Raw genomic sequence first — 27,635 nt, 5'->3', positions numbered from 1 at the left:
AAACTTACAAAACACCCTCTTTGTTGATCAGTGATCACATGGCATTTTGTGCTTTTAAGTCTTTCCGATTTAGTGGTGCCCCCTAGGTGAGCAAGGGTTTCGGGTCGGATGTGAATTACTCAGTGGTTTTCTATGGGGAATTTGAAACCTGATCTCCCAGATTCATAGTCTAAGGCTCATACCACCCCATTTGTTATGCTGCCGGTTTTTCTCTGTAAGTTTTTCAATTGTCAAGGTTTTTTTTATATAAAAAAAAATGTAAGAATTAATAATAATGCTTTCCACGTCTAACAACCTATAGTAAATATTTAACACCAACTAAAGGATGAAAGACATCAGTCAGGAGTGATATAGATTGTTGTTTCTGTAAGACTCTAGAAGACGGGGGTCGAAATCCCCACTGCTGCATCAAAACAGGTCACACTCTCTCAGCCCTCAAAGAAAACAGGGCAAAGCGTACGCTGAATAAATTTATCAAGAATAACCCCACAAAGTGGCCTAGGGAGTCCCATACTTTGGAATGAGTTGAAGAGCACAGTACGTAAACACACATTTTGAAGGCGTCCCATAAGTGTGCGAAGGAATTCTGGTCATAATGGCAGGAGCTTTCCAGTTACGTTGTTAAAATCGTCATACCAGTATTCCACTTGTTCAAAGAAATTTTCCCCTCTGTTCTCACCCCCCATAAATCCACGGTACCAAATCTGCTGTCACAACACTTTCGCCAAATCTCTGGAATAGTACCTGTTTTCTGTTCCATTGATGGAACTGTACGACCAGTGCTGATTAACGAAACCACCCAAAGTCATCAGCACTCATTGCCATTGGTTGTTTTGGTTGGTTTATTTTTTTACAGGGTTCTCTGCCATGTTGAGAGAGAGTTTACATTCCATGGACTGCCCCATGTCAGCTCTAAGTAGTCATGGCAAAAGTTCTAATAAAAATGAATGAGTACCATCACTGTATATATCCGCCAATGGTGCAATGCTCTTTGACTTTACGAAATCTTGTGTGGCGAAGAATCGATTAGGGCTCCTCACAGCACTGAGCAGAGATAATAGAGTGATAAGAAGGTGGTACTCGCAATTTGTATGTGCTGCATACACTGTAGCATGTGTGGAATGAGAATGCATGGGAAGGCTTATTTTCTCTTTCCTTGTTAAAAAAATTGAACCCAAATATTTGCTGAGATATTGTTCTATCACTATTAAATACTGACACAGTATGGAAGTGGATTGGATAGAGTTGCCAGTCTCAAAAAAGGGGGGGGGTAGGGGTAGGGATTTGTCAAGTAGTATTTGGCCACAATCATGTTTCTAGTCCTTGGTCGAAAAACCAAAATTGGCTCGATAGTCAAGTTAGGACAAGCAATCTAAGGGGTCAATCCTGGAAACAAAAGTGAACAAATATAGGTTATAATCCCTGTTGCTCCACTGCCATCGGACGGAACAAAAAGTAAGCAAAAGAATGTGTGTGTTGAGAGGGGGCTGTTGAGAAAAAGGAAAGGAGAAAGAGTTTCAAATGAAGAAGAAGTCAGATCAAAAGAATAAAAGGTACTATTTAAAAAGCAGTTTTGAGAAAGAGCCAAGAACAACTTCAAATGGGAGAAAAGCCAGCAGAGAAAACTTAACAAAATAATAATAATATTTCTTTTAGCCCACCATCTCCCTACAGGATTGGAGGCGGTTACAATAAAAAAGTAAAAAGAATACAAAACAGTAAAATCAAAAATATCACAGGCCCCAAATCATCATCAACTAAACAAAAAAAATAAGACGTAACTAGAGAATTCAAGAAAGAAATCAAAATACAAATTAAAGTTAAAATTAATAAAAACAGGTATAAAGAGATAGGCAGATAGTAAAAATAGATGTGGGCAAGACAGGGTCAATCTTTTAGTTTTGGGAGGTCAGTCAGTCAGAAGGAAGACCGCAGAAGAAGAGAGCCTCTGACGCCCCGTATGAAGGCCTCAAGGGTGTATTACTGACGAATCTCCTCTGCCAGGTTGTTCCGACAAAGTTTTGGAGCAGCGGAGGAACGAGGTCCTCTGGGAAAAACAGCAATCAACTGGTCTCGTTTGGCGAGTAGTAAGGTCTTCAGAGAACTGAAAGTGGGGGTGGATTGTAATGGAAGGAGGTGCTCCTGCAAGTAAGCTGGGTAATTTAAAGCTACGAACAACAACCGGTGTACTTGCAAGATGTCGTCCTTTGGCTGTCAGCATAACTTTAGAGGTCCCCTGTGGCATCTGTGAACAAAGTCTTCATGAACCAAAGTCCCTGGTCATAGAACATGTCACCTATAGGGCTCATGCCAACGTGAAACTTTACTTGATCTCCAATACAGCTTTGTCCCTGTTGGTAATTGATTCCAAAAGGGCCCGACAATTCCCACTAATGAAAGTGGAATCTTGATCTTGACTACCCACAGGTAATGGCTTTTTTTTTTTGCATGGGGTCTCCTCCCCAACTAGGGTGCTGCTTCAAAATGCATGCAAAGCATAAGTGACAGAAGCGGCATCCGCAGACTCTGGGTAGGGGGGAGGGTACTGGCAAGGTACGTTTTGACAGGCTTGTTGGGGGGGGCAAAGAAACAGAGGAGGAGGAGGAGGAAGAGAGGATGAAAATGGGGCTTGGGTAAGACTGGAGGAGAAGAGGGAATGCCAAGGCATGGGGAAGAAGAAGGAGGACGAGAATGGGGCTGTGGTGGATTGGAGGAGGAAGGAAGAACAAGCCACAGACAATGTTATTGTTTGTTTAAAAAATTGATCGAATAACGATAGGTTGTTTTAAAGCAAGTGCTTGCCTTTGCAAATAGTTGCAAAATCAATCAGTCAGGTCAGTCAGTCAGTCAATCAATCTATTATTCTTTTATTTTGAATACTTTTGTTTAAAAAAGCATGCACCCATAGGGGTCACACAACACAACATAAATAAAAGCAAGCACGGGGTGGTGGTGAATCCTCAAAAAGGAGAGAGAGATTATAAACACTTATCTGTCATCGGGGTTACCCTCCCCTCAAGAATGAAGCAATTCCGACTCTCATTCCCAATTTGGTGGAACAACCTTCAGAACAGTTCTTTTCAAAAGAACACTAAAACTAGTGTAGGAAAATTGGGGGGTTTTTGTGGTTTGCCATCAACTTCATCAGCGAAGAGAATCGACACATTTGGGACAGAAGAACCGGTTCAAATGGGAATGAGGGGCATCATTGACAACCGATCAGCAATTTGATTGTCTTTTTTTGTAGTAGGAACAACAGCCTTAGACGTCTCTCCCAACTCCTGAACATGAGAGTTGTATTTACTAGTGCCCCATCTGTAAGGCGTCCATAGGCCAGCTCCTTGAGCACAATGCAAATAGAAGATGGAACCAAAGAGTTCTCTAGTCCCAAGCAACAAGCGTTTAACATATAATACTAACTGTTTATTGGTTGTTTATTAAAACGGAGTTCAAATTAACAAATGATAACGTATATATTTTATTCCATTCCTATCTCATGACAGAAAGCAGAACACACTGCAAAATAATACCAGTTTGAGACCACTTTAAAACTGCCCTGGCCAAAGCTAGGGAATTCTGGGAACTGTAGTTTTCTTTCTGAGACATTTAGCTTTTGTTGAGAGCTCCTAGTGCACAAAAACAACGATTCCAATGATTCCCGAGTACGAACAAAGAGCAGTTAAAGCAGTTTCAAAGTGGGAATTATTTCTGCAGTAGTTTGAGACTAGAGAAAGTAAATGTCCCATAAAACTAGAAACACAATTACAAAATCCATAGCATTCATTCACGGCAGTTAAAGTGGTGTGAACTTGAATATTTCTGCACTACAGATGTAGCTCACTAGAATCAAGTTATCAAAATTAAGTAACGCACAATGTAAATTCCATTGGAGTTAACTCTGATGCTCGCAATTGAATGTAGGCCCACGCTGAAATGAACAGAATATAAAATATCTGATCTATGCTACTCTGTGATGAAACAATGTAACCAGAGGTCCCATGACATTTGGGCAGACTGCCAAGGCCTCCGAGCCCGGCGGCTAGGTCCTGGAATTCGGGAATTTGTTTTTTTGGATCCTCTTGGTTGTTAGTATAGGGAATGAAAAGACTATATATAATTAGTGTGTCACAGGTTGAAAAAAAAGTTTCCTGATTGTGAGAAACTGTTGGGAAAAATAATAGGTCCAGGGAGAAGTTTGCATGCCTTTTCCGCCTTCTCTTTGAATAGGTAACATTCAAACATTTTTGCACAAAAAATATATCTACAAATATTTTATTTTATTTTGATTTCATTTATATCCTGCCCTTTTCCCCAGAGGAGCCCATCCACAACAGTTACTGTGGAGAGAGAATAGTTGGAGGAATACTCAATTTTTCCTTCGGCAGGATAAAACTACCAGAATATAATCCTTGCACATCAGGACAAAGTAATGAAGGAGATTATAACATCTGTGTCACGGCTGTTTCCCGTTCTTTGCCCTACGCAAATGCCAAAAAAAACCCTCACCAAATTCAACCAAAATGCATTGTGAAAGAGAAAATATACACATATGCGAATATTAGAGAAATATGAAGGGAAAAGTGAAAGCCAGCCAAAACCTTACTTTCCAGTAGACAACAAATGCATGGACATATTTGTAATCAAATCATGTATGTATCAAAAAAAAAAAATTCATAAAGGAAGAAAAATGTTGCTACAAAACCTCTCCGACACGGGTCCACTAGCACTGTCCCTTGGTTGTTTATATCAAATTTGTAAATGCTTCTCCCCGACCAGTTGGGCTGGGGAGGAGAGTTTGCGGGCTGGAGGCCTCTCATTAGAGACAGCACAATAAAGTTAAAAGAAAACAGCATGCTCTGCTGGCTGTTGGGGAGAGGAGGGGGCGGGTTTAGCAGCTTGAGGCTCCCTGCACCAACGCCCTCACTGGCTTCAACAAAAGCGAGCAGGAAAGAGCACTCAGATGGCCCTGTTCGCCAGCACTCCTTGGCCGGCCTTGGAGAAGAGGGACCTGAAAGCCAGCTGGATTCAGGAAAGCCAAGCAGGAAGCCAGCTGGACTGGACTGTGGGAAGCCCTTGGCAAGGACAAGAGATCCTCTGGAGGCTAAGTATGGGGCCTGGGGGAAGGGGGCTTGGGTCGGCTTTGCAGCAAGCCCCAGTTGGGGGCCCGCGGGGGGAAGAAGAGAAAATCCCCTTCAAGGTCTGTGCCGGCTACCATTACCCCCCTGTTAAGTTTTCAGTAGCCAGCCATTGGTTTGAGCTTGGCAGCCATTTTTATAGAGCGGCCTTGCCTGTGGGAAGAAGGCACTGGGGCTAGTGAGGAGTGTCCTTCCACTGCAGAGGCCACACAACTTTACATAAACAATCCGCAAATCAACAGGACATTATCCACTGATAACCCACCTTAAAAGGACTCAGATCCTGTCTGATGTGGGAGCTAAGCAGTGCTGCCTGGTTAGTATTGGGGGGAAGACTGCCAGTGAATACCAAATGCGCAGCTATAGTTCAGAGGAAAGAAGTGGCAATAACACTCGAGTCCTTATTTTTAGACTAAAAATTCATGCGTAAGCTGGGTTTGCCCAGAATGTTTTTGGAGGGGAGTGTGCCCATAAACACAAGAGCAGCGGAGGTGCATTCAGTGTGGCTGCCGCCCTTCGCTGCTAAGTGTGGCAGCCATTTCAAAGCTGCATTGCAGCCTGCTTCTGGTAGACCTGGGCTCAGTGAGGGTGCTATCAAACTCCAGGGGGGCGCCTAGTTTGGCAAAACAACTCGAATCAGTCATGTGGGAATAAGGTTTCATGCGAAGCTGGTGTTAATATCATTCATAAAAGAAACAACATTCAGTGCTGGCTACACTCCCTGCTGATTGGTTGAGGCTCAGTACCGATTTGTATTGGCAGCCAATTGATAATAACGCAATTCACAAACTTGTTGGGGAGGTTTCTGGCCAGTTGCAGGTGTCAACAACATAGAGGGCCACAGACTGCCATAACAATCTGTAATCAGTCATTTTGGAAGAAAAATTTCATGCTAAGAAAGCCAGGTGGCCCTGACATTTGGGAGGGAGGGAAGTCCTGCCAAAAACCAAGGCAGCCTGGTGCTATAATTCCCTTTATAAACAAAATCTGGTGCTGGAGACCCTCCATTACGACAGTGTGGCAGCCATTTTTATTAGTATTATCTTTCCACAGCCATTATTGCACAAATTGTCAGCCTTGTTGAGAGGATGCGGCTTCACAAGGGTGTCCAACAATTTCAGCAGGGAACCGCCAGTTCCAAATGTCAAGCATTAACAGCCATTTCCAAATTAGGATTTTATGCTAAGCTGAGGTCCAGTAATGATAATTTGGAGAGAGAGTCACCGTTAAATAACAAGGAGGGCTGGTGACACAAACAGATACATATCATTAAGTTGGGATAGGGTGAATATGATATCAATGCAAGTCTGTCGTTCAGTAGGCCTTGTTTTTGGAGGACACATCCTTAAATAGGAACTATCATGTACAAGCAGTAAAGGTAATTGCTAAATAGCTCCAAAGAAAGGAATAGAGGGAGAAGGGCCCCGCCCCCAAAGAAGAAGGATGTGATAAGAAGATATTCACATTGGGATTCAATGTTATCCAGGTTGCAGGCTTTGAATTGAAGGGTTGAAATAGTTACAAAGGCATCTCATGGGCAATATGTCAGCTGTAATGGTGGGAACAAAAGAGATTAATTAACACAGTTTTGCTCTCATCTTAACTCGCCCCTTGAGACAGTTACAACCCAAATAGGGTTCTTCGCAGTACAATGTGTCAGGAGGGCTTCCAGAGGGTCAGCGAACTAACAAGGGAATGGGTAATGTTTCAGCAATGTTCAACACCAGGTGAGGAACTTGAGCAAAAAAACAGTTTCTTTCATCAATGGCACTACCATGGGGTCAGGCAGTGCAGGCTGTATCAACAGCCTAACCCCATACCTGGGACTTCATGGCTACAGAAAGTGGCCATCTTCCCCTCGGCTAGGCCTAACACAAGGTGAAGTGCTTGTATATGGAAATCTAGGTCCTAGAAAACGCCTATTTGTCTCCTCCTCCTTCATGGTTCAAAACAACAAGCCCAACAACAGAAACTGTTATGCTGGAGTTTTGGCCTCACAGGGTGGCTGTAACCGAAAGCATGTAGGTTTAAGATGAATGCCTCATTGGTGTGGAGGGAATGAATCCTATAATAACTCAAACCTGATAAGGGGACAAATGGGAGCATTAGGACCAAGATAAACGAGAAAGCCACCCGTGCGACAAAAGGACCGAGCTCAGTAGAGGCTGATACCCTCTCTAATCTGGCTAAACGTTATCCCACAGACAGGAAGGCTGCATGTTCGTTTAAAAGTTACTTGAAGGTTTGAAGATCCCCTTTTGTGATATTTCGTCCCCCTTTCTGGCCCTAACTTAAAATTAGTAGGCAAATGGGAGACCTGGTAATAAGGGATAACAAGGAAGTTCCAAGATAGGTGGATTGGAACTCCTCCAGGAAACCTACCTTCCAGACGGTGGGCTCTCTGGGGATAAGTCTAAAAAAAGGAAAAGAAAAACACTGGGGAAATTCCAGCTTTTGACAAATCATCTTTCTTTTCCCCAGCAGAAGACTGTTTAAGAGCCCATTACACACCAATTGGCTAACTGTTTAATAACTCTTTGGCACTTCCATGAGGGAAGTCACAAATACGGATGAAAGCAGTTGGCAAAAGGTGATATTCAGCTTTTCCCCTTGGCGCAGTTCACCCAGGAAATTTATTGGTTAGGTTTTAGTTTTGGTGGTACAATGTTATATGGATCTGACCGTTTCTATGGGTGCTGATGTCTTGTTCAATTTTTCAATGTTTAGCACATTTTTGAAATGGTGTTTAAGACTAAATTGGGCTTAAAAGGGGTTATACATTATTTAGATGATTTCCTCCTGTTCATGGGGGCATCTAGCTCTGGACAGTGTCTCCAATTATTACATTGTTTTGAAACATAAGCTGGAGTGGGGGTTCCTTCTCACCAATTAAGACAGAGGGCCATGCCAATAGCTTACCTTCCTAGGTAAAATTATGAAACGGTTACCAATGCTGGTAGAGGGTCAACTAGCTTGCTTCCCTTAGAAGGCAACACTAAGGGAATTTCAAGAGCTCATTGGCCACTTTAATTTCGACGTTAGGGTTGTGGCCCCAGTAGGGCCTTCTTAAGAAGTCTCTGTGATGCCTTTGGTGGGATTTCACACACCGACCATAGAACAGGTTGATGCAAACTATCCACCATTTGAGATCTATTCTTAGATAAGTTCAGTGCTATAACCATTCGTAGAGAGGTTAAGAAGCTAGATGCCCAGTTACATATTTTCTGATAATACAGGTTCAATATGCTTTCTAAGTCCACTTTTTGAAAATATGGTATGCCCCAGGTGGACCTGTGCAATAATTAGAATCAGATATTACTTTAGAACTTAAACATTCTTAGCAATGTGTTCCCCGTTTTAGTGTCGTACATTATGGACAAGCGAGTTGGCCAACTCGGGTGTGACACATGGTGTTTTTGTACAAGTAGTGAGTTCACTGACATCGTAGATCACGATAAAGGCTGAGTAAAATGTGCATTCACATTGCATTGCTTGGCGGCATAACATTCTCTTCGCGCAGCCGCTCCCGGAAGTGATAATGAGATTCCTGATTCTATTTCTTGTAGGCAGATGGAGCGACTAGCTCCAGAGGTGGCAGATTCTCTACACCAGAGGTGGCAGATTCTCTACACCTGATGCGAACGGACATATGGAATCCTTGGCAGGGAAAACTTAGTTCTGGCTTTGGGATTGGCATTGACGCCTGCATCAAGAAAACCTTGGTTGGGGCGGCCAATGAATTTATGACAGTCCAAAGAGGCTCAGGGTGGCTGACCGGTACCCGGTGTCTGTTATAACATTTCTTTACAGTTTGTGTGTGTCCTTACATATAAGGATTAACAGTTTTTTGGCTAGACACAGACAGGCTTTCGGCTATAACCGTTTGGCTACAGCCATGGTACTTCAACCGTGATTTAGGATCCATAAGCTACTGGAATGATGGTACAGGGAAGCCATCAATAACTAAGGACCCACCACAAGCCCCTGTCACCCAATATTTTAAAGGGTCTCGGTGTTTATTTTGGCAATTTTATCCACTTTCCCCTCTATAGAGGGCAATGCTTTTCCATGCAGCCAGCACTAAATGCTTTTTGGCAGGCTGAGGATAGGCGAGCTAGTGGTAGCTTCCAAGACAAGAGTTTCCCAATAAGGCCCTGTTATTTCAAAATGTTTACTCTACCGAGCAGCCTATTTCCTTTTTATCCATTCCTTCCAAATCAAACCAGGCAAAAAATACAAGGTGCTACAATTACTATCAGTCAAGTGATAAATTGCTCTGTCCTGTGAGAGCGTTTAGACAAATTACCTACAAGTAAAGGTCAACCCTGGCCCTTGTTAGGCTATTTGGATGGGCTAAACCAATCACAGGTCCATTTTGTTCATTTCCACAAGAATTAAATTGTTTAGGCCTAACGGAGGTGTATTTGCCCACATGCTCCTTTGTATAGGGGCTGCATCTACAGTGGCCTGCCTTGCGTTACATCAACGATATGCAGAGGATCGGTCAGATGAAATCTACAGGTCATGGGTCAGTTTGGCGACCTCTGACTTATGATGGTTTTTTGTAGGATTGTTTCAGATGCAGTACACCCTGGTGATGAGACACCAGTGTGGATCTGTGGACACATCATGGTGTTCTTGTGGTTCCGCCAAGCCAGGAGGTGCCATTTTGGAAGCCAGCTGGGGCGATCAGATAAGGCCATTGTTGAATGGAAAGAAAAAACGTGTCCTGTGGTGGACGGGCTACGGTCTTTGGCGAAGATGCAGTATGCCCTGTGATGAGACACCGGTGTGATCTCGACGGACACATCATGGTGTTCTGGGTGGCCGCCAAGCCAGGAAGTGCCATTTGGAGGCCAGCTGGGGCTATCAGATAATGGCCATTGATGAATGGAAAGAAAAATGTGTCCTGTGATGGCACTGGCTCCTGTCTTTGGCAAAGGCAGTTTCCTGCTCCCTCTTGTTTTGCAGATACATTTGGGAGGCAATGATTTGGTTTTGTTCAAGGGCAGGGCCCTTGTTTGTCAAGCATTCATGACATGTCGGGGCATTCATGAGAGATGGCATTTTTTTTTAGGCTTTTAAGAGTTGGCGATGCTGCCACATCAAGTTGGGGCGGGAGGTGATCCACGCCTTTACATTAGGGCCTGTAAAAGGCCAACGATAAGATTACAAGCTATAAATGGAGGACGGGGTTTACCTGGTTCACGATGATACATGTGGCTTAAGCCTGAGTTCTATGAGCGGATGGCATCCACGTTTTTGAAGTGGGGAACCAGCCTCTTCTTCGAGACTGCAGCAGGGTTTTGGCTGTTTGGCCAGCCTTGTGGGGGATAGGGGCTAAGCAGACGCTTGCCCCTTATCTGGTGGGCATAGGCGGGGGGAGATAGACGTTTTGGTGAACCCTCGGCCACCCTCCAAAGGGTGAAGTAGGTCTCTGGAAATCAGTTTAGGTCTTGCGAGTAAACGTGAAGGGAAAGAGACTTGCCTTGGGGCTGGCTTGAGATTTAAACCCTCACTTAAGTCGGGCGAGTTAAGTGGGGGAGTCTTGGGTTGGCCTTCCGGATGCCGGCCGGGAGCAACCCAAAGTATGGATTGCCCTTGGGCACAGGTGTTTTCGCCCTTTGGAGCTGGGGAATTGGTCTGGAGCAGACCATCTGCCAGCTGTTCCACACAAGGTTCTCCCCCTGGTTTTTTTGCAGTTCGCGAAGAAATAAGTTAATAAGTTGAGTTAAATAAAGTGCCCATTTATATCCCAGTTCTCTTGTGTGCTGGTCTCATTATTAATGAGTTGGTCAGCAATGCTTCTCCCCGACATTGGGCTGGGGAGGAGATTTTGCTGGCCTCTCATAGAGACAGCATGTTAAGGAAAACAGCATGCTCTGCTGGCGGTTGGGAGAGGAGGGGGGCGGGTTTTAGCCTGCTTGAGGCTTCCCGCCAAACCCTCTCACTTGGCTCAAACGCTGGCCCACCCTCCCGCCTCGACATCAGTGTGAAAATTAATTTTGGTCGCCTCGGGGCCGGTAGGAATTTTCTCCCCTTTCCAAGGGTTTTTTGCCTACCCCACACTGTTGGTTGAGGACTTGGACAATTGGCATGGGTGTGGTCATAAATAGGTTCCACGATAGGCGGGGGGAGATAACGTTGTGGTGAACACCTCGGCACCCTCCTAAAGGGTGAAGCTAGGTCTCTGGAAATCACGTTTAGGTCTTGCGAGTAAACGTGAAGGGAAAGAGACTTGCCTGGGGCGGCTGAGATTTAAAACCCTCACTTAAGTCTGGCGAGTTAAGTGGGGGAGTCTTGGGTTGGCCTTCCGGATGCCGGCCGGGGAGCAACCCAAGTATGGATTGCCCTTGGGGCACAGTGTTTTCGCCCTTTGGAAGCTGGGGAATTGGTTCTTGGAGTAGACCATCTGCCAGCTGTTCCTACACAAGGTTCTCCCCCCGGTTTTTTTGCAGTTCTCGAAGAAATAAGTTAAATAAGTGAGTAAAAAATTGCCCATTTATATCCGTATTCTGCTGTGTCTGGTCTCATTATTAATGAGTTGGTCGCAATAACATATTTTGTAGTGCTGAATTTGTGAAAAGCTACATATATTGTGGTGCTGAAGAAAGGAAACATAAAGCCCACTTAGATCTTAGCTGAAAGGTTAAATTAACAGTCCACAAACATCAGCATAATACTACTAGGAAGTCTCATTATACACAACATACCACCAGGATAATTTACTTATTACACATTTCTTAGTCATCTAATTACCCCTCTGCTGTACTGATTATACAGTAAGCCCTATAAAAAACTTCCAGTATTTTTGTCCAACTTAACACTAACAAACCTCATGAATGTGATATTATAAAAAAGAAAAGAAAAGAAAAAAGGTGGATGATGATGAAGAACGGCGGGATTTGTAAGTAGGGAAAGTTGCCGCAAATACTGTTAAGTAGATTTTTCCTCTGTTAAATGAAGCACCTTTGTTTGTGAATTTTGAACACACTGCATATAGAGTTATAGTGTGACACAGTGATTCACTATCTTGGTACTGTTACAAGCTGTTCAGTTCCACCACTGTATTGAACCCGGACAGAAATCTTTCAATACATAAATCCAGTTTAGATGTTGTTTCTATATATGCATTATATTTCCTGCGTTCTTCTCAATATTGCTCCAACACGGTAGGATGCATCTACTAATGCCACCATCAAAAAATAACAGCTGGTTGGTTGTGGTTGTGTGTTCCTGCTGCTGTGTTTTTGCAATTTAATGCAGAAATAAGACTAGTGAGATAGTGGCCATTTTTTACTTCAGCATTGCTGGGTGTGCACCCACCAGTGTTTTACACTGAATTGTTTTAATATTGAACTGTAAGAAAACTATCCAAGTTGTTGAATCTATTGGAGATAGAGATCAACTTCTTTAAAGTGCTATTAAAACCAGGTGCACATTCCATCACTCCATTGCATGGAAACACCAGTCATCATTGGCCCCATTTCATACTGGGGTAAAGACATGGAGGGAACTGGGTTGATCGGATGCCCCTCCCCCGAATCGCTCCGTTAGCAAGTGCCCACTACAAATTTGAAATCGAATGCATTTTGACAGAAATCGAATGCATTCTGTAGATTGGCCGCTGCCAATCAAGCATCGTCATGGTACGTTTGCAGGGCATCGGGGGAAGTGTCCCCCTTTTAAAGAGCCAGGCACAGGGGTTTTCAGCGGCTGAAGCAGAGAGAGATGCCTCTCCTCTCCCTCTCTCTCCTTTTTTAATAACCGTTGGCTTTTGGGTCACATCTGCCCCTGTCCCAGGCAGAGGATGGATTGCCATGCTTTTTTTTTAATGCTTTTAAAAGCAACATTAGCTTTCCCTTTCTTGCTCCCTTGCTGTATCTGCTCAAGAAGACAATCATTCACATATTGCTCAAAAAAAAATTGTTAAAAATGTAACATTGATGTTTGCAACATTTGTAGCTTCCCTCTGCACGAAAGCAAGTGCAAGCCTGGCTCCATCTGCCCTGGAATAGAAACCATGCGCAGGTGTGCTCAAAACAAATGGATAAAAATGAAATATACATTCTGGATAGAACCAGCGCAGGTGCGCTCAAAACAAGTGGATAAAAATGTAATATACATGCGGGAATGGAACCAGGCGCAGGTGCGCTCAAAACAAATGGATAAAAATGAAATATACATCTGGATAGAAAATGTTTGCATTTGAAAAGGGGGGGGGTTTTGCCTGACAGAGACTCCGTGATTTTTTCCTCCTGCAAGGGGGAATGCCCAGCGACAGAGGCTTTGGCAGGGGATGCAGGGAAAAGAGGCCGCTCCTAAGAATGCCTTCCCTTGCTCCCTCGCCCAGGGCTTCTCCTCCCCCCCTCCCCTCCGATAGGGGAGGAAATGCCTTGCCCTTTGCCCACCCTCTGACCAAATCCCTCTCTTAATTTGCCTCGATCGTGATCGAGGCAAAGTTCTCATTCCAGGACCCGGGGTTTTTAAAAAAAAACGGCATTTGCGCCGATTTCAAAAGACCCGGCTAGGGGCCATTTACCAGGAAGGGTGTGAAGCCCCGGATTCGCTTGTGTGAGATTCGGGTGAGTAGGAACTTCACGGATTGAATCGGTTTCAAAACCGATTTTTTTGTAATGTGAATGGGCCCATTGTTTCTGAGTAAACACAGGCAAAATGGCATGGACGGAAACAGTCTTTTTATGGAAAGCCATTTCCCAGTACCTAAGACAGGGACAGCTCTGATTAGGAATTGTGAGTGGCCAAATATCCAAAGAGCAGGTGTAATTTGATCACACAGGGATCCGACATGAGAAAATATATGAGCAATGAAGTTACCTTCTGTACGTTATCACGCATACAGCATGTGCAAGAAGGTAAGGTAGGACTTCACAACTGGTAGTACACTGGACCCAAAGCATCTATATCCAGTCTGACACTACAGAGGATAGATATGTACAGTTGAGCTCTGGATAATCAGAATCAGTAGAGCACATACTATAGTGTCCAACTGACACATAAAGGTTCCCCCTTTTTTGGCACCATGTTGAATTTGTATACATCAAGTGCATCCTCCCCCCCCACACACACACACAGAGGACAGAATTCTGTAAGGGATATGAATACACAAAATTTATCTTATGCATGGATAATCCTTTTTCAGAACTGGGGGGTTGTTAATCCCTTCTTCGTCTCTCTGCAGCACCCAAAGCCTCCCTTGACTTACGTAAACACTTACAAAAGACCCCCTACATGCAATTCTTTAATATTATTATTAACCTTTATTTTGAAGCGTTGTAAATTACACAGCGCTGTACACACAGTCTTAGTTAGACGGTTCCCTGCCCTCGGGCTTACAATCTAAAAAGACATGACACAGAGGAGAAGGGAGTGGTGGAGGCAAAGGGTAAGAGGTCCCAGTTCCTCTCTAACTCCAAGGCCTGGACCAAGGCAGATGGACTGGAGGGAGGATTGGCTCATAATGGATGGTTAATCATTTCCAGGAAAATACATACTCTCAAGTAGGATAATGCATATACAGTACAGAGCAATACAGGAAATGGTTCGATAAACAGGCACCAAAGAACATCATAGTAAGCGACAATTATGCAATGCCTGGGAAGGCTCTCTGAAAGGATGGTTTTCAACTCGTTTTGAAGCTGGTTAAAGAAGTGATGGCTCTTGCTTGTGGGGGAAGAAGGTTCCAGGAGTGAGGGGCAGCAGTGAAAAGGGGCAAATCGGGGATGGGCAGAGGAAATCCTGGGCTGGGACAGCAGAACTTGACTACCAGAACGGAGGGTCCTAGGGGGAAGTGAGGAGAAAGAAGTCTGAAAGTAAGGAGGGGCCAGTCCATGGGGCTTTAAATGTCAACAGCAAGAGCTTATCCTGAATGCGGAAAGGGAGGGGGAGCCAGTGAAAGGATGCCAACACAGGAGAGATGTGGTCAGAGAGGTGGGTGGAAGTGATAAGCGTGGAGCTGAATGCTGAACAGAGATAAAGGACAGAGTGAGAAAGAGGAACCCAGTCAGGGACGTTACAGTAATCGAGTCGTGAGATCACAGGGCATGGACCAGGGTCTTGGCAGTAGAGGCGGAGAGATATGGTCGGATTTTGGCAAATTGTACAAAAAGAACTACAAGCCTTGGCTGTGTCTGATCTGAGGGATACATGACAGAGAAGAATCAAAGATAAAACCAAGACTGCGGGCTTGCTGGACTGGTTGAATAGAAATGTTGTCCACAGAGACAGAAAAGAGAGTTGAAGGTGGGCTAGGAGGAAAGACAAGAAACTCTGTCTTGGACATGTTGAGCTTCAAACGCTGATGGCGCATCCACTGCGAGACAGCTGTGGAGGCAAGACGAAACTTGCTGTTCATCCTTGGAGATAGGTCAGGGGCGGAAAGATACAGCTGGGTGTCATTGGCATACAGATGGTAGGAAAACCAAAGAGCTAATGAGTTTTCCTAAGGACAGTGTGTAGAGAGAAAACAGAAGGGGACCCAGAACAGAGCCCTGGGGAACTCCAACAGATAAGGAACAGGAGAAAGAATCTGGCCCCCTGCAACTACTGCAAAAGATCGGCCAGACAAGTAAGATCTAAACCAGTCGAGAGCAGAGTCTGAGAAACCAAGGTCAGAAAGTATATCAACTAGAAACAGTGATCAACAGTGTCAAAGGCTGCAAACAATCAAGAAGAATGAGAACAGAGTAAAGGCATTAGCCTTGGCCTGTAAAAGGTCATTCGAAATCTTAGTGAGAGCGGTCTCAGTAGAATGCCTTGGGCTTGGGCGGAAACCAGACTGAAAGGGATCGAGGATGGAGTTGGCTTCAAGAAACTCAAGACAGCGAGAATAAAAAACCCGTTCCAAAACCTTAGAAAGAAAGGGAAGAAGAGAAATCGGACGATAGCTAGACAAAGAGGAGGGGTCAAGAGGAGGTTTTTCAGAATTGGGGAAATGAGAGCATGTTTGAAGTCCGAAGGGAAGGAGCCTGTAGAGAGAGAGAGATTGAAGATATGGAGAAGCGAGGGCAGAAAGGAGGGAGCTATAGAGATTAGAAGACGAGTAGGAATTGGGTCAAGAGAACAGGTTGCAGGTTTGGAAGAGTTCAGAAATGTAGAGAGTTTATCCAAAGAGGCAGGAGGAAACACAGAAAATTTATTAGGCGAGGGCGATAGAAGATTAAGAGCAGACTCGTGGGGGGGGGACTATCCAGAGCGAATAGTGGAAATCTTTGAGATGAAAAATTAGCAAATCATTAGGAGAGAATGATGAAGAGACAGGAGGAGAGGGAGGTTTAGCAAAGTGTTGAAGGTGGAGGACAAACGCTGCGGGCGCCTCTCATTCTGCACTATGCAAGTGAGCAGACAGGCTTGGGAAAGCATTCAGCTATGTTCCTGTAGCCAGATGCAAAAAGATGGCATCAGTGCTGAGGTCTGCCAGGATTTTCCAAGGGTTCTCTGGGGAATCTTCATGATTCTGTGATCATTTCATGTCTGGCTATGGGAATGCAGCCAGACACCTCACCATGACTGCCTGCTTGCTGCAAAGCATGGGATGGCTGTGTGAGGGGCTTCAGTAACTTATCAGGAAGCTGGAGGAGGCTCTATGGCTTGGCACAGTGTAGTTCCACATGCGGATACTTATGCTGTGTCAAGGGGATTTAGGACGTAGGCCCTTCTATTCATGGTTAACATCCCAAAAGGATTTAAAACATGTTTATTTAAAAATAATCCTGAAAATAATGCTGAGCTCTCAAAGATATGGCATCCAGATCAATGACTGCTTGCATTATAATTGATTTCTTACCTTAAAACAACAATAATGACAAAGCTGGGAATAGCATTCTATATGCAGGTCTCTCTACTCTGACGGTTATCTTACTTCTTGTTCCTATACCACAGTGACTGATGTAGAAACAACATGGTTGTTGTCAGGTATTGGTTAAAAAAATAACAATCTCTTTCTACTAATAACAAGCGTTGAAAAGCTTCATTCCCATAGGATCACACATTATAGTTACAGTGTACAGGACATGTCAGAGGTATTTTCCTCATGATTAATGTTGTGTCTGTGGCTAACAAAGCCAGTAATAATAGTTTGCCACTTGTTATCAGGTGTTTCAGGTTTCTTTGTTCAGAATGACAATTTGTCAGGGAAAATCCTGCACAACTCTTCATTAAAGGGTTTGTACTGCCTCAGGATAAAATTCTGTCATCAGTGGATATTTCTTTTTCACTTTGCTTGCCCTTGGTTTCCACAGAGCCAATTTTTCATGTAATGACAAGACAACACCAGAATTTCATGTGAATGGAAGCAATGCACATGTGAAAATGAATATCTGAGTCTTTTGAGTGTCTGTGAAAATATTTGTATGGTTTTTAAAAAAAAAAAAAAAAAGCTTTGTTTCTAACAATAAAATAATTATATTTTTGTTAAGTAACATCAATTCAGTTCCAGCCTAGGGCAACTCTATGATTAAGAGACCTCTAAGATACTCTGAGTCCCTCAAGGTGCCACCTTGAATCCCTGTATTGGGAGGTAGGCGGGGTATAAGAAAATAAAATAATTAATAATTAATAATTAACAGCCCTTTGAAGGTATTCCAAGCTCAAGACCATGGCTTCATTGACAGAGTCTATTTGAAAATTCTGGTTTCTTTTTTAATATACCACTCTTGGTTTATAGCTACAATGAGCAAGGAGAATGATCTTTGAACCAACAATACTCTCAAAATTAAAGCAAATTTAAAAGTTATTGAAATGATAAACAAGATGATGAAAAGCAATACATGACTATAAAACAGTAAGATAATAATGCCAAAGAAAGTTACAGCACAACTTAATATGGATAGCAAGCAACAAAATGAAACCGTTACAATCTGACTACCACAAAAGGTTATGATGAAATAATGAATGAAATAGTAATCAAGGCATCATATGGCTGGAGTGTAATGGCAGGAAAAATCAACTCAATCCTGTATTTTCTGAAAGTATATCAAAACCCCAATGTCCACACAGCCTGCTCACAAGGTGGGCCAAACACCAATGGGCAGTTCACACCACTCAGTGACTAGCCACACTGTGCAATTTTGTTTTCTTACCATGCATGTTCATCAGCTCACAAACACACCACTAGCAACCTCTAATTACCTTCCTCTTCCTGCCCAGATGCCATTCCATTGGACATCCACCATATGATCAGCCTCACAGACACATGTGCGATGTACTGCCCGTGCAGTGCATCAGTGCATTGGTGTCCCCAGTGGCAAAGCACAATCATGGAGGCCCCCATACATACCCTCTTCACACACACGCACCCCTCATCCTATGCCTCCTATTGAACTATCTGGTTTGTGTATGCTGTAATTGTGTGCATTACATTATTGGTGATTGCCTTTGTGCTTTCCCATAGTCCAGCACATAAATGGTGTGCAGGGCCATTTATGTGCTGGTGCAAAGATGCATATTTTCCACCTTGAGTCAGAGTATTCCAGCCTGTTTTTGCTCCACTTTTTAGCCCTGAGGCTCAGCTTTCTTTCACTTTCTCAGCTCTTCCATATGTGCTTTTCTCTACTATCTAGTTGGCTCTTTACATAGGATTATCACCACACACATGCCTGACTTTACCAAATATCAAAGCTCAGAAACATGCCTGGATTTTGCAAGTTTGAAAACTGGTTATCCTCAGTGTTGATCCTCCCATTAATATGAATACAAGTGTATGATACATGTTCCTGTTCATACAAAACAAAATATGAATGTGGATTAACATGCACATGCAAGTACCTGGATTCATTGGTCTTGTGTCCTCTTTATAGACTATATGCACTTGTTGAACCTGAGCTCACTTGCTCAAACCTGGCTCAGCTTTATATTAAAAGATTGCTTAATCAGATCACATGGTACCTGCTTTAGATCCTTTTCACTTTTCCTCCCCCCCCACACACACACACGAAGAGTGCTATATATCTTATATGTTAGTTTCTTGGCAGCAAACCTAGTCGTGTTGTGGTGAACAAAGCAATTATATCCACTTCAGTATTTTGTGTAACACAGAGAGCATAATATACACTGATGACACTAAACAATAAAATATGCCTGTTATGTTTTTCTCACCCACTTGGTGCTCCCTTTCTACACACTTGACTGCTAGTAGCATCAGTGCAAATTAAGTAATGATGCATTCCACTATTATATGTGAAAAGACGAAGGGTAAAGGGAAGAACCTTGTTGATCTGCATTTTCTTTGTGATGTGTAATTCTTACCCCAGTCTGTTATAGCATAACCATGAAAGAGTCTTCAGGCACAAAATGTATGTCATAGGTTTGTAGCAAAAAACCTATGTCCTGAAGTGGATGCCATTTATGTTTATAAAATCCACACAGAATTATGTGGATACACATACCTATGTACATATGTTCCTTATAGTCAGAGTGTAATGTTTAAATAATGATACTATTTCACACAACAAAGTGTGTAAGTATTTTCTCTAAGTGTTTTAGATAATTACATTCAGGAATGTGAAGTCGAACACTTTCATAGCCGGCATCCATAGTTTCGTGTGGATTTTTTGGGCTATGAAAGCATGTTCTAGAAGAGTTTATTCCTGATGTTTCACCAGCAGCTGGGTTATCTTGATCACCTACACTCAGCAAAGGACAGGAGAGACCCTCTCAAAGGAGGTTACTGCATACCATGCAGCTGCAGACAACTCTACACGGGGACTACCAAATGCAGTGTTAAAACACTAATCAAGAAACACGGGAGACACTGAAGGCTGGGTCAGCCAGAAAAGTCACCAGAAGCAGAACACGTTCTAAACCATCCTGGGCATAAAAACACTGAAATTCTGGACCATGCCAACAACTATCAGGTCAGGATCCACAAACACCTGGACAATTTGAACAGGAAAGAAGAAAGCCTTAAAATAAAGAAACTTTGGCTGCCAGTCTTGAAAAAACACCAAAATCAAGACCCAGCAAATGCAAAAGAAAACACCCCCGGGGGGGGGGGGGGGGGGGTTCCCAGCAGACAATGGATCATTAAGTAAATAGACACCCTATAGGCCTTGCCATTCAACAACAGAATAACGCACAGATTAACACATAAATTTCTTCTTCTGAACCAACATTATATATACCTCACTCTCTTCCATGCCAGCATTGTCTGAAGATGCCAGCCATAGCTGGTGAAATGTCAGGAATAAACTCTTGTAGAACACAGCCTCATAGCCACCTCCCCCCCCCCAAAAAAAAAAACCCCCAAAAACATTCAGGAATATTTGTGGTTGTATTTTAATTGTCAACAATCATATGTCCATGATGTGTTCCAAGATTCTAGTTCCAAATATTTTTTTTTTTCATTTCAGTCCCATTTTGTTATTTGTATACAGAAACAGATAAACACACTTGAGCTATCTCCCTACCCTCTTTCTGAAAGCTACCAGAGGGAATCTATGTCCATAGATAGTGCACTTAATTCCAGTGATATGATTTGCCCCACTGTGTATACTGAATTGAGTTTTAGAGAGTCAGATTTCTGTGTTTGCAGTTAACACTGGTGTCAAATTGCCATTTCAGCCAGGATCAGGAATACAGCTAAGGAATGTACTTATCATGTTCTTAATACAACCTTTGGATAATACTTCAAAGCCATGATTTCCTGAAAAACACAATTAATAGAAATATTCTGCATATTTTGACACTATGTTTGTGACTCAGAGATGACAGAAGTAGATGCAGGCTATATGTTACAAATAGGTTTATGAATTCAGTACTAGCTGTTTCTTTTTCATAGACTCATTGAATTGGAACAGACCTCAAAGGCCATCAAGTCCAACCCCCTGCCATGCAGGAATATACAGTCAAAGCAAGCCTAACAGATGGCCATCCAGCCTCTGTTTAAAAAGCTCCAAATCAGGAGACTCCACCACACTCTGAGAGAGTGTGTTCCAATGTAGGCCAACTCTTATTGTCAGGAGGTTCTTCCCACTGTTGAGGTGGAATCTCTTTCTTGTAGTTTGAATCCATTGCCCCATGTCCTAGTCTGTGGAGAAGCAAAAAAACAAGCTTGTTCCACCCTCAATATGACATCAGTTCAAATATTTAAACAGGGCTTTAATATCACTTCTTAATATTCTTTTCTCCAGGGTAAACACACCCAAATTCCTAAATTGCTCCTCATAGGGCATGGTTTCCAGACCTTTCATTTTGGTTTCCTTCCTCTGGACATGCTCCAGCTTGTCAACATCTTTTTTTAATTGTGGCACCCAGAACTCGACACAGTATTCCAGGAGATGGTCTGACCAAACAGAATAGAGTGGTACTATTACTTCCCTCCATCTAGACATTATGCTTCTAGACATTATGCTTCTATTGATGCAGTCTAAAATCACATTGGCTTTTTTAGCTGCCTCATTACACTTTTGACATTATAAAGTGGACAGTGCATTGCCAGTACCTATATCTGGATTTTTATTTTATTTTATTTTATTTTATTTTATTTTATTTGTTGCTACTGTACTCTGCTATGTTATTGTTAAGCAGCATCAGAGTGCATCATCCTTAGATTGCACTAAAAGTTGGATCCTGAAACAGCAGTGAGTTCATTAGAAAACCAACACTTTGTAATGTAGATACATGTCTTTTTGGGGGGCTGAGACACTCCATCATCTTCAAGATTTGTCTATGAAAGACACATACAAATTATGGCCACATGTCAGATAAGTTGCAACCTCAAATTTAACACTGTACATCATGGCTGACCAAGGAGCATTTCAGGTAGGCATCCTTTTTAGAATATCATACTATATTAATGGCAACTTGATAGTTTTACAACAGTGTTAGACTCAGAGGAAGGTAGATTGAAAAGGAATATCAACAATCTAATATATGCAGATGATGCCATACTAGTAGCAGAAAACAACAAACACTTGGAACAATTAGTAAAGAAAGTCAAAGAAAGTGTTATGGCAGGCTTAATGCTGAACATTAAGAAAACAAAACAAGTGACTGGGAAAATTTACATAAATTCAGTTTAGATGATAAAAGAAAAGAAATAGCAAAAGAGATTCCCCTCTTCAAGATGCTAAAGGAGAAAGACATAAAATTGAATACTAAAGTTATATTAGTTCTAGCTGCATTCTCCATCACCATGTATGGAGGGAAGAGCTGGATAGTGAAGAAAGCTGATGAAAGGAAAATCACCTCATTCGAGATGTGGTGTTAGAGAAAAGTGCTGAGGATACTGTGGATGTCCCCTTCAATCCCCCACAAACTAGTGTGCTCTAGAACAAATCATGCCTGATTTCCCCCTAGAAACCAAGGCACTATACAGACAGGTGCAATGGGGTGCCATTGTCACATGCGAGGGGTAGCACTTCCAGACACCCCTCGCCCCTTGCTTGTGACAAGGGCGTCAAAATGGTGGCACCCTGTACAGATGGGCACCACCATTTTGATGCAACATGCGCTTAGCATCCACACATTGCGACGCCATTGTGACATCACAAGTGCACCATTAGTGCACTGTGGCATCACAGTGGTGCCATAAAAGAACCTACTTTTTGCAGCGCAAGGAAGCCACGCGGTTTGTCCACTGCAGCTTCCTCACTCAGCAAAATAAGGCGCGAGCAGACCGCCCTTTTTGGGTGGTTTGTACCCCGCCCAAGATGACTAAATTGAGACTGGTGGAAGGACGTAGGAAGAGAGGAAGAACATATAGTACATAGATAGATTCTATCAAAGAAACCACATCCCTGGGCTTGCAGGACATGAGCATAGCAGCCGAAATTAGAGGGTCTTGGAGATGTCTCATCACAGGGTTGCCATCAATTGAGGTCAACTCCAGGGCAATTAACTACAGCAACAAACAATATCCAATCAAAAAGTGGTAGGGCATCAAATTAGTTCTGTTAAATCTGATACCCAGTTTATTCTGAAGAAAGAAGAAGTGAATTAAATTTGAATTGGGAAAAAAAACAGAGTAGAATGAGGTCGATTCAATTAAATTTTCATGAAGAATAAATTGCAAAAGTAATACAAGGGTCAAATGGGAACAATTTTTATTATTACAATCATACATATGAGGGGTAGGAATCTTACCTTTTTTCTTTTGTATTCATAGCTGATTTCAATGACTGCTCCTGGAAGCAACCATATTACTTCCTCAGAACCCCCTGGATATTCCATGATTCTGAATTACCACATAGGGTGATACTGTGGACACCAGTGGGCCATTCTTTTTGTGGTGGCAGACACTTTTTCATTGGAAGGCTCTGGAGTAATACAAACCTGGAGCATTCTGGGGCAAAATGGCAGTCACCACAAATGGCTATAGAGATTTGTTCTGCTTCCCACAAAACAATAAAACAAAAACAACAAATCAATGAAAGGAAAACAAATGCATACCAAAATGACTGTTTGTCTAATGAGCCACATGGGGAGTAAAAGAATGGTGCGCATGCCCGTACTGCACCACCACATGCACATGCCACATTATTTCCTATGGGGCTTGAGTATAGGTGGATTTTCCCTTATGTGGGGGGATCCAGAACGGATCCCCCACCTAAGGGGAGGGCCCACTGTATAACTTTTAGAGTCTAACAACAAGCCACCCCAGACTATCCTTCCTATCATCCTGATCATGAGGTGATGAAGACTGATGAGATAGACTAGTTTCCAATAACATCTGAATGGATTCCTTACTCCTGGTTTACAGGCCTAAAGGCCATGAAATACTTAGTTCAGTTTGCATTTGTGCAATAACTTACCAACTTCCTGAGTGGCACAGAATTATCCTTTGGTTTGCAGTTTCTGAATATTGCAAAATGTTTACAATATGTATATGGTGGAAATGTTAACATAGGAAATTTAACATTAGGGATAGGTACACATAAAAATGGATAATTAGTAGTAAGAGTCACAAAACAACATTATTCAAAGACATAGCCAGGTTAATCTGGATAAGTATGCAAAAGGAACTTTTTTAAAAAAACTTACAAAGAAAGATTGTAAAGAGAAACACTAGAATCAGAATATATCCACAAACTCCAATCCATAGAAAGTGGGGTGAACAGAGACAATAGTTTTATGGCGTACTGGCAATAGCAATAGCAGGTACATTTTTATACCGCTTATCAGTGCACTTAAGCACTCCCTAAGCAGTTTACAATCGATAAGCTAATTGCCCCCAATAACCTGAGTACTCCTTTTAGTGACCTTGGAAAGATGCAAGCCTGAGTTGAGCTTGAGCCCTTGGTTTGTAAGTGAGTGGCTGCAGTACAGGCATTTAACACCAGTTAATGTCCCAGCCTTATTGGCGCTCTCTTGGTGAGTGTCCCACATCTCATTTCTGGTTCCCAGGCAGCACCATACTACATTCCAGTAACTCCATCCACTATTCAAATGGTTATCCACTCATCTTTTTAAGGCAACTTCTTTTATCTTTGTCCTCTGACCATAAACCATAATTAAAACTGAACCTTTTTACCTCATCACCATGTTTTGCATTTCTTTTGCTACTCACACATGCCATCAGCACATTCATAGATATAAAAGGTCCATTCCTAGGCACTTTGCTCAATGCATTGGATGAGGTATACTTAAGTCTACAAAGTCTATCCTACTAGCTTTTTTCTCTCAATCTCAAAAGTGCTACAAGATCCCTTTGCAAAACAATATTATAGTATGGAAAACTGTTTTCAACTATGCCTATGCCGGGCAAACATACACACACAAAAGTATAGAGTATTAAAAATGCAAACAGAAACAAATATGAATTTCATGCAGAATATTTTTTTCAGTTCAACCTGATGCAGAAATCAGAGGAAACTTAGGCGGGGTACAGACTGCCAGAAAGAGGTGGCCAGGAGCCGCCTCTCTTTTCCGTGTTGCTGCACCGCAGCAGCCAATTTGCACGGTGCAGCTATGAGGAAGGCAAAGGAGCGCTGAAAATCAGCTCCTTTTAGCGCTGCTGCAAACTGCCTGCGGCAGCGCGAGCACATCACTCCTGCATGTGCCCATCTAGACAGCATGCAGCAGTGACGTTATCCCTACGTGTACCATGTATACGGCGCCACGCAGCAATGACATCCTGGTGACATCCTAGGGTTGCGAGGCATCTGGAAATGGCACCCTGAGGCAAGCCTAGCACATCACCAGGACATGCTAAAGGGCCCATCTGTTGAGGGCTCCACTTAAGATGGGGAACCAAAACATTCTTGATACTTCCAACCATGAGAGTTCTGTCAGCATGGTTAACTATATGATCTACAAAAATGTATGATCATATATTTCTACTGCATATGCAATGTTGACAACGCAGCCTGGTATGTGAAAATATTTATGGACAAGTCTTTTGTGTGTATTCACATCCCCTCTACGCTTTGGCCCCACTTGTGTGAGAGAATGAAATTAACAAGTTTTTTCTTCATTACTGAATAATAAGAATCAGAGGATTTTGTTCAATTTGTGATATATTATATAGCTACACTGAATGTCTCCGTTCCTGGAGAACAGTTGATTTGTACCATTGCAGATTGTGTTTTAGCTGCATACTACAACAAAAACATCTATGTTTTGCCTCAGGTAAGAAACACATGCCCAAGCTGTTACGAGCCTTGCATTTTCAGACATGGAAGCCTACTGTTTTGACTTCATCTCAGCTGGCATGCAATACCTGCATACTTACTTGTGTGTAGTCACATTCTCTTTTATATGACTAATTTTAACTGAAAACCGCATGGTTTAAAATAAGTATGAGGATTATGTGGTCCTTTCAATGCTGTTGAACCACAACATTCAGTGCTACTCAGCATTGGCTATGCTGACTATAGCATATGTGAGTTTAGTCTAACAAGGGCCTATTATAGACTGCCAAAATAAAGCTGCTTCGGGTCTCTTTGGAGGTATGCTGTTTAAATGATGCATGCATCCTAAGAATCCGGAAGCTGCACCAAAGCTGCACTCCAGTGCTTAGGACTGGAGTGTGGCTTTGACGCGACCTCCAGACTCTTAGGACCCATGCATCATTTAAATAGCATACCTCCAAAGAGACCTGAAGCAGCTTTATTTGGGCAGTCGGTAACAGTCCAATGATTCCCATCCCTGGCTTAAACAATCTAGATGAAGTTTTAGACTTCAGTGCTTCCATTCAACCCAGGTTTAAGCATCTAGCTTGATGAAGACTTCCAGATACACAAAAGCTGAATTATTATTGTAGAATTGTGGTTATTTAAAAAAACAAAACCCATTTTTCGGCTGTGGTTCCCCCTCCCCCCCTATTTATGGATCAACATACCTTCATTTTTATAACTGCTTAGGGAGCAATCTTGTTCTCAAAAATAGAAAGCCATATGACCTTCAAAAAATACTAATGGGTTTTCTGAGTAGAAGCTTGGAAGAACACTAAAACATCACTTCACTTTGGCTCACACAAAGTGATCAAAAGAAAGTGGTTTGTTCCTCTATCAAAATATCCCAGTGATCCAAACATGATACTTGATGCCAAACAATGTTCTACTTCCAAATTTCCTGTTACACATTATGCTCAATAAATGTGAATATTAAACTCTGATGCATGAGACAGGAAAGATGTCTGTTGCCAAAGTGTGCGCAAATGCTTAAAACTTGATAATGGACAACCCAAGTTTGATGGTGGCCTGGACTCTTTATCTAGCTTGGGAAAAACCAAGCCAAACTCCAAACTGGAATTGCCCTCACACACCCCATTCTGCTGACAAGAAAATGGTTGCATTGATTAAGAGCAATCAGGGCTTAATTGTGTTGTTTACTTCCATGGAATGGATACCATCTGAACTAGTACACCCAGTGGTGTGAGATATTGTACAGCTTGCAGAGAGTTCCAGCAAATCTGTCTAGATTCAAAGAGGGTAAACATCTATACTGATTGGCTATTTGTTTGGTGCACACAGGCCTTTATCTGCTCAGCCCACGTAGGAGCCATTATCATAACCTGAAGAGCACATTCACCGCTTCCCTTTTTGCAAGCACATGTTGAGATTATGTTTTGCTCTGTCCAAATATCTTCGCTCATAGGAGTCTGCCCCTCACAGAGAGAATACCACTCTTGGACTTTTCTTTTGACCTGCTTCACTTTCTGAGACGTGATTCTGTGCAATCTTCTTTACCCATCCTATATTCCTCTTCATCTCAGAGGGTGAGAAAATCCATGTGTGTGTTTTGGCCTCTACCACCTTAAACTTAGCTCTAGTCCCCTTAGATTCTCTAGGATAAAGTTTTTTAACTTCCATATTGTTTCCCCCCCCCTGCTTTTTTTTCTTTGAGAAACAACTTGAATTTGAATACAGACTGTTCTGTTTGATTCTGCTGTTATTATTTTCTTTCTCTTTAATAAAGAAATAATTGTTTTGCAGCTTGTCCTTCTATCTCATTTTTACTTGGAGTCACTTTAGTTAATTGTCTGCTTTTAATAATAATAATAATAATAATAATAATAATAATAATAATAATAATAATAAT

The sequence above is a fragment of the Sceloporus undulatus genome, chromosome 1, assembly GCF_019175285.1.
Source record: "Sceloporus undulatus isolate JIND9_A2432 ecotype Alabama chromosome 1, SceUnd_v1.1, whole genome shotgun sequence".
In the NCBI taxonomy this organism is placed as follows: domain Eukaryota; kingdom Metazoa; phylum Chordata; class Lepidosauria; order Squamata; family Phrynosomatidae; genus Sceloporus; species Sceloporus undulatus.
The sequence above is the reverse complement of the archived record's forward strand: the minus strand, read 5'-3'. Positions refer to the sequence as shown.